The sequence below is a fragment of the Pangasianodon hypophthalmus genome, chromosome 1 (assembly GCF_027358585.1).
Source record: "Pangasianodon hypophthalmus isolate fPanHyp1 chromosome 1, fPanHyp1.pri, whole genome shotgun sequence".
Classification (NCBI taxonomy): domain Eukaryota; kingdom Metazoa; phylum Chordata; class Actinopteri; order Siluriformes; family Pangasiidae; genus Pangasianodon; species Pangasianodon hypophthalmus.
In genome coordinates, this window is record NC_069710.1 from 14,312,125 (window position 1) to 14,329,673 (window position 17,549).

Genomic DNA, 17,549 nt, shown 5'->3' on the forward strand with positions numbered 1-17,549 from the left:
AGGGAATACAATTGTTTACCAACACTGTACACCATGGGGAGTCCACTAAACCCTAAACTCTTCTATAGAAGTGGATACAAATAATCCTGTATCTTGTGTCGAGTCCCCTAAACCCTACGCACTTCGGCAAGAGCGGTACCATTCTAACAATCTCATAGCTCATGGCAAGACCCAAAACCCTATGCCCTACACCCTATTCCCTTCTACAGGAGCAATATCGTTCTAACAATCTTGTAGCTCTTCATGAGTCAAAAGTTCAAACCCTTCACCTAAACCCTTCCACAGAAGGGTATGTCATTACTATCTAATAGCTCATGGCAAATTCCTTAAACCCTAGACCCTAAACACTTCTACAGGCCATTGTTTGACAATTTAATAGCTTGTAGGAAGTTCACTAACACCTAATCCCTTCTGTAAGGTTGTCCCATAGCTCATGGTCATGGTCCCTCAACAGAAACTTAGATGATTGTTTACCAATTCTGTATATGGAGGTGAGTCCCCTATATCCTACACGTTACACCCTAAACACTTCTAGTGGAGCATGTACAGTTGTTAACAATTTTCTATATCACAGTGGGTCCCCTAGACCCTACACCCTATCCCCTAAACCCTTCTACAGTAGTGGTACGATTCTAACAGTCTTGTAGGTCAAGGTGAGCCCCCTAAACCCTATACCCTAAAACCCTTCTACAGAAACATATGCCACCATTTACCAATCCTGTAGTTTCTAGTGAGTCCCCTAAATCCTAAATCCTTCTACAGGAATGGTACTATTCTAACAGTCTTTTAACACATGGCAAATCGCATAAACCCTAAACTCTACAGAGTTTAGTAGAAAACTTTTGAATTTTCTACTAAACTCTGTAGTCTGTAAAGAGTTTTGTAGAAAAGGTTCTACAAAAGAGTATACCATTGTTTAATCTTGTAGCCCATGGTATGTCTCCTAAACCCTACACACTTCTGCAGGACTGTAGACCATTGTTTGACAATCCAATAGCTTGTGGTGAGTTTACTAACCCATAAATCCTAAAGTCTTCTATAAGATTATCCCATAGCTCATGGTCAGTACTCTAAACCCTATACACTACACCCTAAACCCTTCTACAGGAGTGGTACTTTTCGAACAATCTCGTAGCTCAAGGTGAGTCACCTAAACCCTTCTACAGAAACGTATGCCACTGACTTCCAATCATGTAGCTCCTCGGGAGTCCCATAAACCCTACACACTAAACCCTTGAACAGTTGTGGTACTGTTCTATAATTTTCTCATAGCTCATGGTCAGTCCTCTAAACCCTATACCCTAAACCAGGGGTCTTCTCTCTTATCCACAAAGGGCCAATGGGGTGGCAGGCTTTCACTCCAACCAAGCAGGATCCACACCTCATTTCACTTGTTTAATCAGTTCACCTTAGTCTCCCATCAACTATCAAGTGTTCCTCCAATTTGGCTGTAATGAAAGCGTGCAGCCACAACGGCCCTTTGTGGATAAGATTGAAGACTAAACCTACAGGAGTCTACAGGAGTGGTAGCTCCATCGAGTCCCCTAAACTCTACACGTTGAACACTTCTACAGCATTTAACATTCAAACAACTTAAGACCGTGTGGCGAGCCGCTTAAACCCTACAGCCTACACCCTAAAACCTACTACAGGCACAGGTATTGTTGTTTAACAGGGTAACAGCTCAGAGTGAGTCTCCTTAATCCTACATCCTACCCCTTGGACCCTTTTTCAGCACTGTGGACCATTATTTAACAATGTAGTAGCTCATGGTGAGTCACCTAACCCTAGACTGTACACCCTAAAGCCTTGTGTAATAATTTTGTACCTCATGGTGATTCAATATCACTAATCTATCTAATTAAATCTATTACTGCTAATCCTGAATCACGTTGTTACTTCCATTATGTCACTATTCTGCGACAAATTGTTATAACGATATCTTGTTATACACCAGTATTTAAAATGACGGCATATTTGAAGTGTTGTGCCACACCAGGAAATTTTCTAACTTTAAAGCTATTTCTGATTTTATTATTATGGTATTCTGTATCAGTATATCGCCACGTAGATAATTGTTGACGTGTGCAAACCCTCCGGACGAGCAAAATTCAAACCAAACGCTTGAGCTTTCATTTTTCCTCTTGGATGGACGGATGAGTGTTTTTTTTTCCTCCACCATGAAACCTGACAATTTCCAGCCGAGAAAAACACACAAGGCCAAGCGAAACTCTCCGTGTTCACCTCGCCACCTGTCTTCGTGTCGAGCAGAAGAAACCTGCCACGTTTTTTTTTTTCTGTAAAGACAGCGCCGTCAGCATCAAATGTCACCAGGCGAACGAGGCAGAGGGAGAGTGAGTGAGAGAGCGAGAGGAGAGCTTCACGCCGTCTCGGCTGACTCTTCACATTCAGACAAGACAATTAGGAATAAAACAAAAAGGCTGTCACAGGATTTAAAGGCATGAAAAAGGTTTAAAATTTGCCACATTATGAAGGACCAGTGATCCTCCAGCCCTTGGGATGGGGCACTTTGTTCACCCATCGCACTGGGGTTGCTAATTTTGTCAATTTTCCTTTATTTATATTTTCAACAGTGGCATTTTTTCTACACTGGAGAAATAAATGTCGCCTCATACATTCTACTTTTACACCACAGCCCTGCTGAATTCTCGATTCTGATTGGTCAGAAGGTGTTGATTAATTTTCTATAACATTCTAATACGGTATTCTTTCTACATTAACAGCTCATTCACAGGGACTTGTACAGGAGACACGCCACATAAACAGATTAAAAGAACATGGGCAATTGTTGATATGGAGAAGTTTTCTGTTTCTGTTGAACGTTTGTGGAAGGAGTCTCCAGTACAAGTGCTTAGTAAGTTTTCCGACATCTTCATGACAACTTTGAGAAAAAAAAAAGAGAAGGTCATGAGGAAATGACATCAGGAACAGGAACTTGTTTCGAAGTTGGTCCACAACACTAAATGTAACTATAAATGGATAAAAAGTATAAAGCGTCATCATTTAAAAAACTAAAAATTTGTGATCAGTGGTGAATTGCTGTGGTATAAGATTTAAAAAAACTTCAGGGTGTTCTGTTTTAGGAAAATAACCAACTTTGATGATTAAAAGATCAAAGAAACATAAACTCTAATATAAACAACAACAAATAAACAATAAAATAATTATAAATTGATGAAAATGAGTCCAAATCACTATAAATTAAGACAGTCTATAAAATTATAATATTAACAAATGTATACATTGTTAATGTATACATTAACTAAATCATGTATAGGCTCCCTTACTAATTGTTATGCACAAAGTATTGGCCCCCCTTGACCCCATGATTTGGGTGGTGTTTCCTTTTCAGAACAGTGTGTGTTTTTTGTGGGAAAGATATATTTTTAAAAAATCTTAGAAAATCAGTGGGATTGAAGCCACATGTAGGAAATTATATTGTGTCACTGTGGAAAGTGGAAGCCTTCAATTAGCCCAATTCGTGTGATTGGTGACCAGGGACACGCAGAAGAAGAAGAAGAAAAAGAAGAAGGCAGAGTGTCAGCTTTTAATTGTAGCTGTCTGAGCAAGTGGCGTGGTTTTAATATCCCATATAGATCTGGATGTAATACACTTTAGTCGCAAGCGGCCAGGAGCGAGAATCGATTCGGCACAGGGATCCCGTCGCTTTTTGTTAAGAGCCAATCTCGTTTTAATGGTGCATGAAGAAATATTCAAGCATTGACATTTTCCTGTCAGAGAGACAGAGAGAGAGAGAGAGAGGGAAGGGGAAAAAAATCAATTAAGGCTATCCCGCTTTTGCTTTGACCCAGTTATCCAGTTAATGCTTATTAGGAATGTAATATGATTTACTGTCAGCATAATATTTTCTTTCTTTCGTTTTTTGCATCTCATCCCATTAGCGTGTGCATGTTTCATAGCACAGCTGACATTGATCTGGTGAAGAGGTTAAACACACCGCTGCGGGCCATTCTTCCTTTTTTCCCCCCTTTTCACAGGTTTGCTTTTTTTCCTCCTCTGTTATTCCTTCTCTTCCTTATTCCACCTGTGATATTTATTTGTTTATTTGTTTGTTTGTTTGTTTATAATTTTCAGTATGGCTGAGATCAGGCAGGGATTAGCGCACAGTTATACACTTTGCAATATTTATTTCGTAATATTTTATATTTAATAAGTATTATTTATGCCAGAGTTACAAGAAGGTACCGTCCAGCTGTATTAATATAATTATAATTCTAAAATAAATTATGTTCATAATTATTTAAACCTGCTGTAATACATGTGTAATAAAATGGCTGTAGGTTGAACATATTGCGTATATTACATATATATTATATTGTCTACGTTATTACATTTAATATTTAAATAACCATATTTAATAATTATAATAATATTTTTCAGTTTTATATTATAGATGAGATTTGAGAGATGATGCACATTAGACTTAGTCTAATGTATAAAATTTTTACTGTAATATTTAAAATATTTAGTCATGTGTAGCTACTATACTTTTCCCCCAAAAGCATGCTGTATGTGTATAAAATATTAAAAAAAATATATACACACTGATCGTACATATAAAGTGCTAACCTTATATATTTATTTTATGTTATTAAAAATAAATACATGTAGTATATTAAATAAATAAATATTGTAGTAGTAATTAATTTATTAATGTGCATTATGTGTAATATTATATTACGTTACATAACAATCTACATATTTAAATTTTTTCGAATAAAAATGGTGTTATATTATTTACATATTTCATATTTAAATAATCATTCTTTCACTAAACATTACGTTTTTCAGTTTTATATTACAGATGAGTTTAGATAAATCATTATACTTGCTACATGAATTATAATTGTATTTAAATAAGCAGTTATGTTCCTTACCTTCATTATATTAATTCAAATATAACATATATATCTAATTATAATTAAATCCTATGTATCATTTGTATTGGCACCCCTCTACCCTGTCTATCTATGAAAAGGGACCACTATTAAATTATCTTAAAATTACGACTTTTTTTTTTTTAAATTTTATCAAAAAATTTGACATAGTCAGACTTTTTTTGGTTAAAAAGACAGAATATTGATAATAAGTCAAATATTTGACATAAGTCAGAAATCTGAGATAATGTTAGATCAAAATATTTGAGTTAATAAGTCGTAATTTTGAGTCACAATTTGAAATAGTACATCAAAGAAATTTCAGTTAAGGCAGAATGTTGAACTACTAAGTCTGAATGTTGAGATAATAATTCCAACATTTGAGTCAGAATGTTGAGATAAATCAAAATTTCTAGATAAGTTAGAATTTCTCCATAAGTACATGATTTATACATGGGGGATTTGGTGGCATGACACTGAGGTGTACTTGTGCTCTACTCGTGCAAACATGAGACAGACATATGTCATAATTTTGAGATAAGTCAAAAATTTGAGATGTCAAAACATTTTTGGTAATAAGGCAGAATTGTGAGATAATGAGTTAGAATGTTGAGATAAGTCAAAGCTTTCGGATAAGTCAGAATTGTGAGATAATAACGTCAGAATGTTGACATACCGTTGCTGCCAGAAATAAACAAAAATTGTTTCAATGCAAGTGACATCTTAGCACATGAAAATATCTTGAATAAAGTCACATTTACAGAGTATTTCCTATTATATGATTACGAGAATCTAAATATGATTATCATTGAACCAATTTATTACACTTTTTTGCTTATTTCATGTTTGAGGATTTTAGGCATTTAATTTTTCTAAATTTAGAAGAAAATCATCTGCTAATGATAGAATGATAGAATAAGAAACCTAAAGGTTGAACTGTTTAAAAGCAGCTGAGACAGGTTTAATAATCTTACATTTGATTTATATCATAACTTATAATAATAAGAAATATTAAATAAATACCTTTATTCAAGTTTTTTTTTTTCAGACAGATATCTGTTTTCGAAGTGTATGCAGTTTTTTTCTTTTCTACCTCACGGAGCCTGGCTTCTGTATGAGTCACATCTAACATACAGTACCACTTAAAAAACTTCAGGCCACGCCCCCTACCTGTTTTTAGCTCTGTGACTTTTATCCTTTTTTAGACAACAGCGTGTCATAGTGTCAGAAACCACATCAGCAAGTCTGTTTGAGCAAAACTAAAGAATTCAGACACCGAACATGTCCTGGCTGATCAAATACGTTTCGGGGGAAAGGGGACATTGTGGATGTTTCTTTTTTTTTTTTTTAAGCAGAATGCGGAGGCGATATACAGTATGCATGTGTGTATGTGGAGAATTTTTAGCTTTGTGTGTGTGTTTGTGTGTTTGGGTTCGTTATTCACATGCAGCGTCCTGGATTTTGGGGGATTGAAATCCTCTCGGTCTCGAGTGGGCACGTCCCAAACAGAGCTGCCTTTGGCAGGAGGCCTCCACTTTAATGAGCATGAATAATGAATGATGCTCCCTACACACTACACAGCTGAGGGAGGGGGCACTTTATTAGGCCAATCCCTTCTTCCTTCCTTTTCCTCTCTCTTTCTCTCTCTCTTTTCTCTCCATCTTTCTCAGTTTGAGGTCTCAGGCTGGTTATCCACATTCGGGATGCTCCACATTCCCTTTCACGCCGGAAATAACTTTTCTGACGCAGCAGCTGTCGCTTCACGTTAAAAATAAAACCTGGAGTCGTTTATCAGGCGCATATGGAAATAAACACACTAATGAGAAATGAGAGAGGATTCTGGGAAATGGACATGATGAGGGGACAATGTTTTACGATTTGGGTATCAGGGTTTGTTCTGGGATTTAAATGAAATGAGACACGCACACACACACATACACATACACATGAGACACAAGCTGAAGACTGTGTCCCATCTTGAATTATTGACACACCTGATCGATATGTCTCCAGCCTCTAATGCACCCATCGACTGCTCCATTACCGTCATCTTTATTTAGCCTTCTGTCCATCTCCATAACTAGCTGCTGCGCTAACAAGTTAATGGCAGTGACTCTAAAATTTAAGCATTACAATGAACATTTTGCAATTAACTTAAACTTACAAACCAGCACATCTTTGAACCAGGATATCCTCAAACCAGAGTTTCTTCAACCCAGCACTTCCTCAAACCAGAAAGGCATCAAATAAGAATGTCCCCAATACAGAACATCCTCACTCCAGGATGTCTTCAAGTCAGAGCAAACCTAACCACATTCAAACTATCATGTTCTCAAACCAGAGCATACTTCATGTCAGAGCATATTCAAACCAGCACAGCCTCAAACCAGAGCATCTTCAAACCACAGCATCCTCCAACCCAAGTGTCCTCAAACTAGAGTGTATTCCATCCAAAGTGCCCTCAAACTAGCGTATCTTTAAATCAGAGCATCCTCAAAACAGGGCACCTACAAGACTGAGCATCTTCAAACCAACAAATCCTCAAACCAGAGCATCCTCAAACCAAAGTGACCTCAAACCTGAACATGCTTAAAGCAAAATGTCCACAACATAGTGCCTCCTCCAGACAGAGCAGCTTCAAACCAGCACATCCTATCCAGAGCATCTTCAAACTAGGGCATCCTCAAACCACTGTGTCCTCAAACCAGAGCATTATCAAATCAAAGCTTCCCCAATCCAGAGCATCCCCAATGCAGAGCATCCTCAAACAAGAGTGTCTTCAAACCAAAGTGTCCTCAAACTAGCATCTCCTCAAGACAGAGAGTCTTCAATCCAGAATGTCCTAACCAGAGCATCCTCAAACCAGAATGTCCTCAAACCACTGTGTCCTCAAATCAGAGCATTATAAAAAAGAGTGTCCCCAATGCAGAGCATGCTGAGTCCAGAGTGTCCTTAAACCTAAGCATCTTCAAACCAAAGTCTACTCAAACCTATGCATCCTCAAATCAAAGTGTCTTCAAACCAAAAGTGTCCTCAAACCAGAGCATCCTCAAACCAAAAGTGTCCTCAAACCAGAGCATCCTCAAAACAAAGTGTCCTCAAACAAGAGCATCCTCAAAACAAAGTGTCCTCAAACCAGAGCATCCTCAACTAAGTGTCATCAAACAAGAGCATCCTCAAAACAAAGTGTCCTCAAACAAGAGCATCCTCAAACCAAAGTGTCATTAAACCAGAGCATCCTCAAACCAAAGTGTCTTCAAACCAAAAGTGTCCTCAAACCAGAGCATCTTCAAACCAAAGTGTCCTCAAACCAGAGCATCCTCAACCCAAAGTGTCCTCAAACCAGCACCTCTTCAAGACAGAGCATCTTCAAACCAGCACATCCAATCATGTCCTTAAAATAAAACATCCTAAAACCATTTCATTCTCAGGCCAAGCTGTCCTCAATCCAAAAAGTTTCCTTAAACTGTGTTTCCTTAAACCAAGTCTTCAAGTCAAATTGTCCTCAAGCTAATAATTCCTTCAAAAAAAAAGAGAGTGAAATGGGGTCATCACAATACCTTCATCCTTCTATTGCTCTGTTTATCTCTCTGTCTTTCTGTCTATCTACAGCTTTCTCTTTAACTCTCACAGTCTCTGTCTCTCACTGCCCCCACTTTCTCCATCTTGAACTGCCTTTCTTTTCATTTACCACTCTCTTTCTCTCTCCATCTTTTTATGTCTCATTTTCTCTCCATTTGTCTGTATTCCAGTCCATGTCTGTCTTCCTGTCTCCTCTTCTCTTTAACTCAGTCTTTCTCTCCATCTCTGTCTCTCCCCTCCCCCTTTCCGTCTCTCCTCTTTTAGCGATCACATCTCGAGCCATCAAGTCGCTCATGAAAGAGTAATCCTCCTCCTCCCTCCCTGGCTGTCAGGTGACATCATTTCCTGTCCTGACAGTAAGATCTGCCATGTTTACAGATGTTTTAGCCCCATCGATAATACATGAGAGTGTCACAGGCGCCAGATGTGAGAGGAGTCAAAGTGACAGCTCCATCTGCCCGGACCAGCTCTCTTCTCCTCTTCGCCTCTGCTTCTTTCCTTTCTTTCTTCTCCTTTTATTCTTTTTGTTCACTTTCCTTCTTTTCATCTTCAGTTCTCTTCGGGTTTGTAAGCTTTTCTACTTCATTCTTCAGTCCTCCTCTTGTCTTCTCTTTTCTTCTCATCATTTCTTCTTTCTTCTTTTACACTCTTCATTTCCTATTCCTCATTTCTTTTTTCTCTTTTCTCTCCTGTAACAGCACACGCCGAAGTGTTTTATTCCTCTTACACCTCAGCAATTTGCCAGTGCTTAGAACTTTGTGTTTATTAAAAAAGTTTGCTTTTTATCCATTTATAGCTACATTCATTGTGGAAAGTCCATGAAACAAGATAGTTCCTGTTCATACTTGTGCTATAGCAGCTATAAACAGTCATTCCCTTTTGTCTCTTTTGTTACAGAGAAATCACAAAGAGTAAGCTCCTCTTTCCTGAAGATGTCGGAAAACTTTGTAACTAACGAAAAGACTGTTTTAAGCGCTGACACTGGAGACTCATTCCACAACTGTTCAATTAAACAGAAAACTTCATGATTTTCTAAACCGTTTATGTGGAGCATTTGCCATGTATACAAGCTGGTGCTATAGAAACGATAATGTATCAGAACAAGTGCATTAATATAAACCTGTGACCTGAAAATGAATAAACACCTTCTGACCAATCAGAATTGAGCTAGCACTGACTGAAATGCAAGGATTTCAAAGGCAGAACAGATGCTTGGATACGTCCTGTATGCAGAATTATGGTCCAGTCATTTTCCCTCACGTTCTCGCGTTCTCCTCCTCCACAAGTGCTTTATCTCTGATGGCATCATCTCTCTGAACACGTGTAAAAACATAAAACGGCCTGAGAAGCTTCTCAGGTTACGCAGACGTCCCGCCGGCGCGGGATTTTCTCTCCGTTCCGCTTTCTGGATCAAAGCGTTCAACTGTGCAGAACAACTGCTGAATCCCCATCTACTAAAAAAAAAAAAAAAAAAAAAAAAAACATCTCATCCTCCTCACTTCCCTCGCTTCCTCAGGATCTCGGAGATGTTTTACAAGCTGAAAACAATGTACACTAAAATAATAAGTGTCTACTGAGTAAATTTTCAGATTAGCTTTTGATAACGCACTCATCCAGACGCACCATGACACCCGGAGTAAACAAAGACAACTCCTGAGAGCCATGTGGAGAGAAAAGACGAGTGTTACTGAGGTTTTTTTTTTTGGAAAATGTCTTTTTTAAAAAAAAAAAAAACAGATAGGTTAAAACTTGAAAATCTAACTGTATATTATTATTATTATTATTATTATTATTACTATTATTATTATTAGAAATAAATAAATAAATAAATAAAAGTCACACCATACTGGATGCATTTTACTAATTTAACATCTGGCGTAAAAAAAAAAAAAAAAAAAAAAAACTTTTTAAAAAACCCTGTGTTTTTCTTTGTTTGTTTGTTTATTAACTTGAAGAGAAAAAAAATTGAGGCTGGTGAGGGAACGACTGTTTACAGCTGCTAAGTGATGTTCTACAACAGTAAATGTAACTATATAAGGATTTTTTAAAAAAGCACCACGTAGTTCATTAATAAATAAAGTTCGTAATCGTTGGTTAATTGTTGTGGGATAAGAGGAATAAACGCACTTCAGGACATGATGTTATAGGTGATAAGAGTCACTCCGCCGTGTCGTTGATTATTTTCCAGCACAGGAACACAGAGTTCCAGGAATTCCAGGAAGTTGTAATTTTTATTATTTATTCCGAGCCTCTTTGGATAAATAAAAGTAGAGGTCCTTCTGCAGGTAAAGAACAAGTGCTTTAACATGTGTGCTGCCTTTGGCTCCTTCATAGAGGCCTAATGTACTGGAAAGCCGGATCTGTTTCCCGAGAGAGAGAGAGAGAGAGAGAGAGAGAGAGAGAGAGAGAGTTGTCAGTTCAGGTTATGTTTTAATAGTGGACATGTTTTAACAGCGAATCCCGGGACGAATCTGAGCAGGACGATGTCAGAAACGAGAGGTTTAAGCAAACAGAGCCGCCTCATTTATCACTGGGCCGTCTCTCTCTCTCTCTCATTCTCTCACACACATACACACACACACTCCAAAAGACAGAGGGATCATCTGCACTCTGTAGAAATGTAGAAATATGCACTCTTTCTTTCCTCTTTTTTTCTCCTTCCCTTCAGACCGAGCAGAACTTCTACTTAGATCCTTTAGCATGTAGCGTATAGCATTTATCTGTAACATAAAGCCAGAGGTCAGGCGCTAATCTTACATGCTAACTGCTAGTGATTTCAGGTAGCTAAAAGGCTAATAGCTAGCTACTGAATTGGCTACAATAGTACATAGCAGTTTAGAGCTTTTCGTTTTGATTTTCCAAAAAAAGATAATTACTGTATAAATCAAATGGCAAAGTTTGTTTGTTTGTTTTTTAACATATATGATGCTACATATTCATTTTCAACACAGAATAATGCATCTGCATTAATTAATTATTATTTATTTTTAGAAATAAATCTACAAAAAAAAAATTTTTTTTTTGTGGACAAGATGCAACAAAATAGACTATTAATAATCTTAAATCCATAAAATATAAAATCATGTTTTTATAAATATTTTTTTATTTATCTTATCCTTGATGTATTTATATGTACTTATATATTATATATATATATATTTATTTGTATTTACATGTATTTACATGATGTGTGCATGTGCCCATCAACAAAACACAAAAAAACACAAGTTTAACAAAACAGGAATGAATACATAGGAAAAAAATTGAAATAAAAAAAAATTAAATAAATAAAAGAAAAATAAAATGCAATAAATCATTATCACTACTGCAGAGTTGTTCATCATTCAAAATTTAAAAATATATATATTTAGAAATTTAAATTTTTTTTATTTACATATAAATTTTTTAAATCAAATGTATTTACCTATGTAAATAACTGGAATTACTTTTGCTTGTTTAATTCATCATATTATTTTATGTTACAGTTTTTATTGATATTTTATTTAGCTAATAAAACATTGATTTATGTTTTGCTAATCAGTTTAGCATTTCTGTACAGATTTCTGAGAATAGACTGCAGCTTTTTTTTTTTTTAAACCAAAGCAAACAGGAATTCAAAGCCCGAGTGTGTCACTTAAATAAAATAATGCAAAGCACACATTCGGTATTTTTTTTCCATCCGTTTGTCGAGATCAAAAGTCTAACCTTTCAACCATGGAGAATTCACATGTGGCATTTGAATTTATAAATAAAACGTCGGGACTCCGCAGGCCATATCACGACTCCAGCAAAATGCCACATGCTGCAGATTGAAGAGGACAAAGTAAGCACAGCTACGACAACAACTAACAATTAGCGATTTTTCACAGACTGGTTTCAAGTCGGGCGTGGCCACAGAGGCTCAAGGTTTCCACGGTGACTCTGGGAAATGTTTAAATATCTGACACTTGAGTTCACCGCTAGTTCATGGAACATCAGCAACTTTTAGAAAACACTCAAACAGACAGAAGTTAACAAGTCTCTTTTATTTTAATTACAAATGCAAGCCAAAGTTAGCTACGTTATCTGTAAAACAATTAGCTTATTAACTAGCTAACAATCATTCAACTTGTTGAAATTAAACTTTTATTAAACATTAATACAGCTGTAGTGAAATATTAAAAAGTGTATCAAAAGTGTATCCTTTTATAAGGGGGGAAATTCTTTTTAGTGTGAATGGGTAGAATGAATAGCTTAATGTAATTATTAGCTAAGCTTTCAAGCTTTAAATTAATATTAATGTCTTCTCATGAAAAAAAAACCTCCAGTAACTGGGTCAGAGATGCTGACAACTCAGCTAGCTAAAGTTACTACAGAATGTTAATACTATCTACTTAAAATTACCACAGAAATGTTATAGTTAGCTAGGTAAAATTCAGAAAGCTAATGTTATCGCGTTAAACCTACAACAGAAAAGATATGTGTAGCTAGCTAAAGTTGCTACAAAAAAGTTAATACTATCTTGTTAAAGTTACCAAAGGAATGTTATTTCTAGCTAGCTAAAGATACTACAGAATGTTAATGCTATCTAGCTAAATTTACCACTGAAATTTTATTGTTTATTGAAAGTTGTTGCTAAATAAATCTACCACAGAAAGCATTCGCTAGCTAGCAAAATTTACTACATAGTTAATACTATGTAGTTAAAGTTACCACAGAAAAGTTATTTCTAGCTAGCTAACTTAACCACAGAAAGTTGTAGCTAAGTAAAGTATTTGCTAGCTAGCTAAATTTACTACATAGTTAATGATATCTAGTTAAAATTACCACAGAAAAGTTACTGCTAGCTTGTTAATGTTACCACAGCAGGTTACGTCAATCTGGATAAGATCACCATGGAAAGCTGTAGCTAGTTAAATCTATCACAGAAAGTATTTGCTAGCTAGCCAAATTTTCTACAGAGTTAATACTATCTCATTAAAGTCACCACAGAAAACTTATTTCTAGCTAGCTAACTTTACCATAGAAAGTTGTAGCTAGATAAATCTACCATAGAAAGTATTTGCTAGCTAGCTAAATTTACTACATAGTTAATAATATCTAGTTAAAATTACCACAGAAAAGCTATTTCACACTAGCTAAAGTTATTACAGAAATGTAATACCATCTAGCAAAAGTTACCACAGAAAAATTATTTCTAGCTAGCTAACTTTACCATAGAAAGTTTCAGCTAAATAAAGAATTTGCTAGCTAGCTAAATTTACTACATATTATCTATTTAAAATTAACACAGAAAAGTTACTGCTAGCTTGTTAATGTTACCACAGCAGGTTATGTCAATCTGGCTAAGAACACCATGGAAAGCTGTAGCTAGTTAAATCTACCACAGAAAGTATTTGCTAGCTAGCTAAAGTTGCTACAAAAAAGTAGCATCTCTTAAAGTTACCAAAAGAATCGTAAAGATACTACAGAATGTTAATGCTATCTAGCTAAAGTTACCACAGAAAATGTATTTCAAGCTAGTTAAAGTTATTACAGAAATGTAATACTATCTAGCTAAAATTACCACAGATATGTTATTTCTAGCTAGCTAACTTTACCATATAAAGTTGTAGCTAATTAAGTCTACCACAGAAAGTATTTGCTAGCTGGCTAAATTTACTACATAGTTAATACTATCTAGTTAAAATTACCACAGAAAAGTTATTTTCAAGCTGGCTAACTTTACCATACAAAGTTGTAGCTAAATAAATCTACCACAGAAAGCTAGCTAGAAATGACAATTAGATTAAAGTTAGTCTAACTTTTAAATTAGATTTACAGTTAGTACTTTAGTGTAATTTTACCATAAGTCCTGCAGTAACTCAGATCTCATCTTGTTGAACAGACTGCTAATTCATAGAGAGCATTTAATTTGATGAATTTTTGGTTTAAATTTGCCGAATGTGAGCACACCTCTGTTTGCTCACACACACACATACACACACACAGAGACAGACCCCTGTGGTGTGATGTCTTAGGCCTGCGCTGTAGAAGCTGTTGGATTGTTTTCAAATTTCTCTTAATTGGGTCTCGACAGTCTTGGTCAGGGTCCTGACCCCAGAAATGGGTCACAAGGTCATCGCTGCCTTTGAATTGCAAATTGTTTTAAAGCGTGAATAATGAGCTCTTTGTCTCCTTCCCTCGGCCCCTCGGATCGCTTAAATGAGCCGGGATGGCTCCTATGAATTATTAGAAACGATAATTTCTTGTCCCACTGAAGGTGTTCGGAGGGAGCGAATGCCTTTCTTCACACAGCGTTTATTAATTTTGGAGTGAGCTGACAGCTTTGTCACAGAAACGGAAACGTGGATTCTGATTACTGATGGCTCTGTTGTTTTGGTTTGGGTCTGGTTGGGTTCTGGTTGCTGTTTGAGATGATATACTTTTCTCGTTCAGGTCATTTTGAATCGGATCAAGGTCACATGATTAGCGTAATAACATCGAAGACATGTCTCTATTCGTCCAAGGAATTTTAGAGAGTAATTTTCGCTAGGGTGGCTCTGGGAATTTTAATATTCATGTAAATGCCTAGCTAATGGTAGTGTGCCTTACCATACATTTACCATAACACTTGTAGTAGCACACCTGACAAATTACAAATAGGACAAAGTAAATAGTTAAAGTTAGTGTCAAATTAAGAGTAGTGTACCTTACCATAAAGTAACGCATCTTCAGGAATAGAACACCTACCGTAAATACCCTAACAAATGTACAAATTACAGTTAGACTAAAGTAAAATTTAGTAAATGGTGCTATACTGTAACTGTAAATATGCTAATAAATATGTTAATTAAAATTAGATTAAGTGAGTTCCATGCTAACAGTAGGGTACCTTACCATATGTTTACTGTAACTCCTAGAGTAGCACACCTACCCTAAATGCCCTAGCAAATGTAAGAATTACAATTAGACAAACATGAAATTAATAGACAATGCCAAGCTAACGCTACTGTAACATATCATAAATCTACAATAACCCTGGAGTAGCACAACTACCATAAATATGATAAAAAAAAACATGCAAATTACCATTACACACAAATGAATTTTATACACACTGCCAAGCTAATAGTAGTGTAACTTACCATGTAGTTACTGTAACTTCCGGAGTAGCACAGCTACCTTAAATACCCTAACAAAAATGCACATGACAATTAGAATACAATTAAACTAGAATATTGTGATTTTTATATATAATGCCAAGATATCGGTAGTGTGTCTTACCATAAATTTACCATAGTAAGTTTTTGAATTTCCTAACAAATGAGCAAATTACAATTATACAACTGTGATATTTATAATTAATGCCAAGGTAAGTGTACTGTACGTTACCATAATTTTATAGTAACTTCTGGAGAAGTACATCTACCATAAATACCCTAACAAAAGTGCAAATTACAATTAGACAAAAATGAAATTTAGATAATAACAGTCTAATAGTTGTGTACCTTACCATAAAGTTACTGTAACTGCTGGAATTACATCCCGTAAATACTCTAATGAATGAGACGAAGGTGAAATTTACCATAAATACCCTAACAAATGTGCACATTATAGTCGAACGAAAGTGAAATTGACCATAAATATCCTAACAAACATGCACATTACAGTCAGATGAAAGTGAAATTTATAGTGCCAAGCTAACGGCAGTGTAACTTACCATAAATTTACCGTAACTCCTGGAGTAGCACGTCTACCGTAAATACCCTAATAAATCTGAAAATTTCAAATACAGCTAGATTACAGCTAAATTATTACAAAACGCTAAAAAAAAAGGAACATTTATTGGCGGTGGAGTAATTTTCTAAAACCTTCACTCATTTTTCTTCTGTCTTTCTATAATCCTGTAAGCTGTTGTGTACATGTGTGTGTGTGTGTTTGTGTGTGTTTGGCCTGCGGGTGAGCAGGTGAAAGCCCTCAAGGCCTGGTTGTTATTCATGCTGCGGCTCTTCCATCCCCTCGGCGTCGTCTCTTTTCTAATTAACTGTCTTTTACGTACAGCGCTGTGTTTTTCTGTTCGCTCTCTGAAGTCGTCTCGTCGTCTCGGCACGTCAGTGTCACTTATGGCTTTATCCGCTCGTGTTCTTCCTCTTTTCCTCAAGTCTTTCTTCAAGGGAAGTCTTTTAGGGGACGTTAGTAGGGAATATGAGGTAGTAAACGGAGCGTAGTTGCGAATTTCAACTCAAATCGAACCATGTTACATGTTTCAGGAGAAAAATCAAGGCAATATGGCGCACAGAAATAGTAAATATTAAACTTTGCTTATAAATAAAGAAAATTCAGAATTTGCTAATAATCAATAAAATCAACAGAATATTTTTTAGACAAAAAATGCAGATGTAGAAATGATAACTGACAAAAAAAGTCTTGAAAATATTACATGTGCTAAATTTTATACATGTTAATAAACTTACACATGCTAACTTTGCTAATAAACAATATGATCTAGCAAATACAGTTGAGGTCAAAAGTTCACATCCCCCTTTCAGAATCTGCAAAGTGTTTATTATTTTACCAAAATAAGAGGGATCATACAAAATGCATGTTATTGTTTAGTGCTGACCTGAATAAGATATTTTACATAAAAGATGTTTACATATAGTCCACAAGAGAAAATAATAGGTGAATTTATAAAAATGACCCTGTTCAAAAGTTTACATCCCCTTGATTCTTAATACTGTGTTGTTACCTGAATGATCCACAGCTGTGTTTTTTTGTTTACTGATAGTTGTTCAAGAGTCCCTTGTTTGTCCTGAACAGTTAAACTGCCTGCTGTTCTTCAGAAAAATATTTCAGGTCCCACAAATTCTTTGGTTTTCCAACATTTTTTGTGTATTTGAACCCTTTCCAACAATGACTGTATGATTTTGAGATCCATCTTTTCACACTGAGGACAACTGAGGGACTCATATGCAGCTATTACAGAAGGTTCAAACGCTCACTGATGCTCCAGAAGGAAAAACCATGCATTAAGACCCGGGGGGGTGAAAACTTTTTGAATTTGAAGATCAGGATAAATTTAACTTA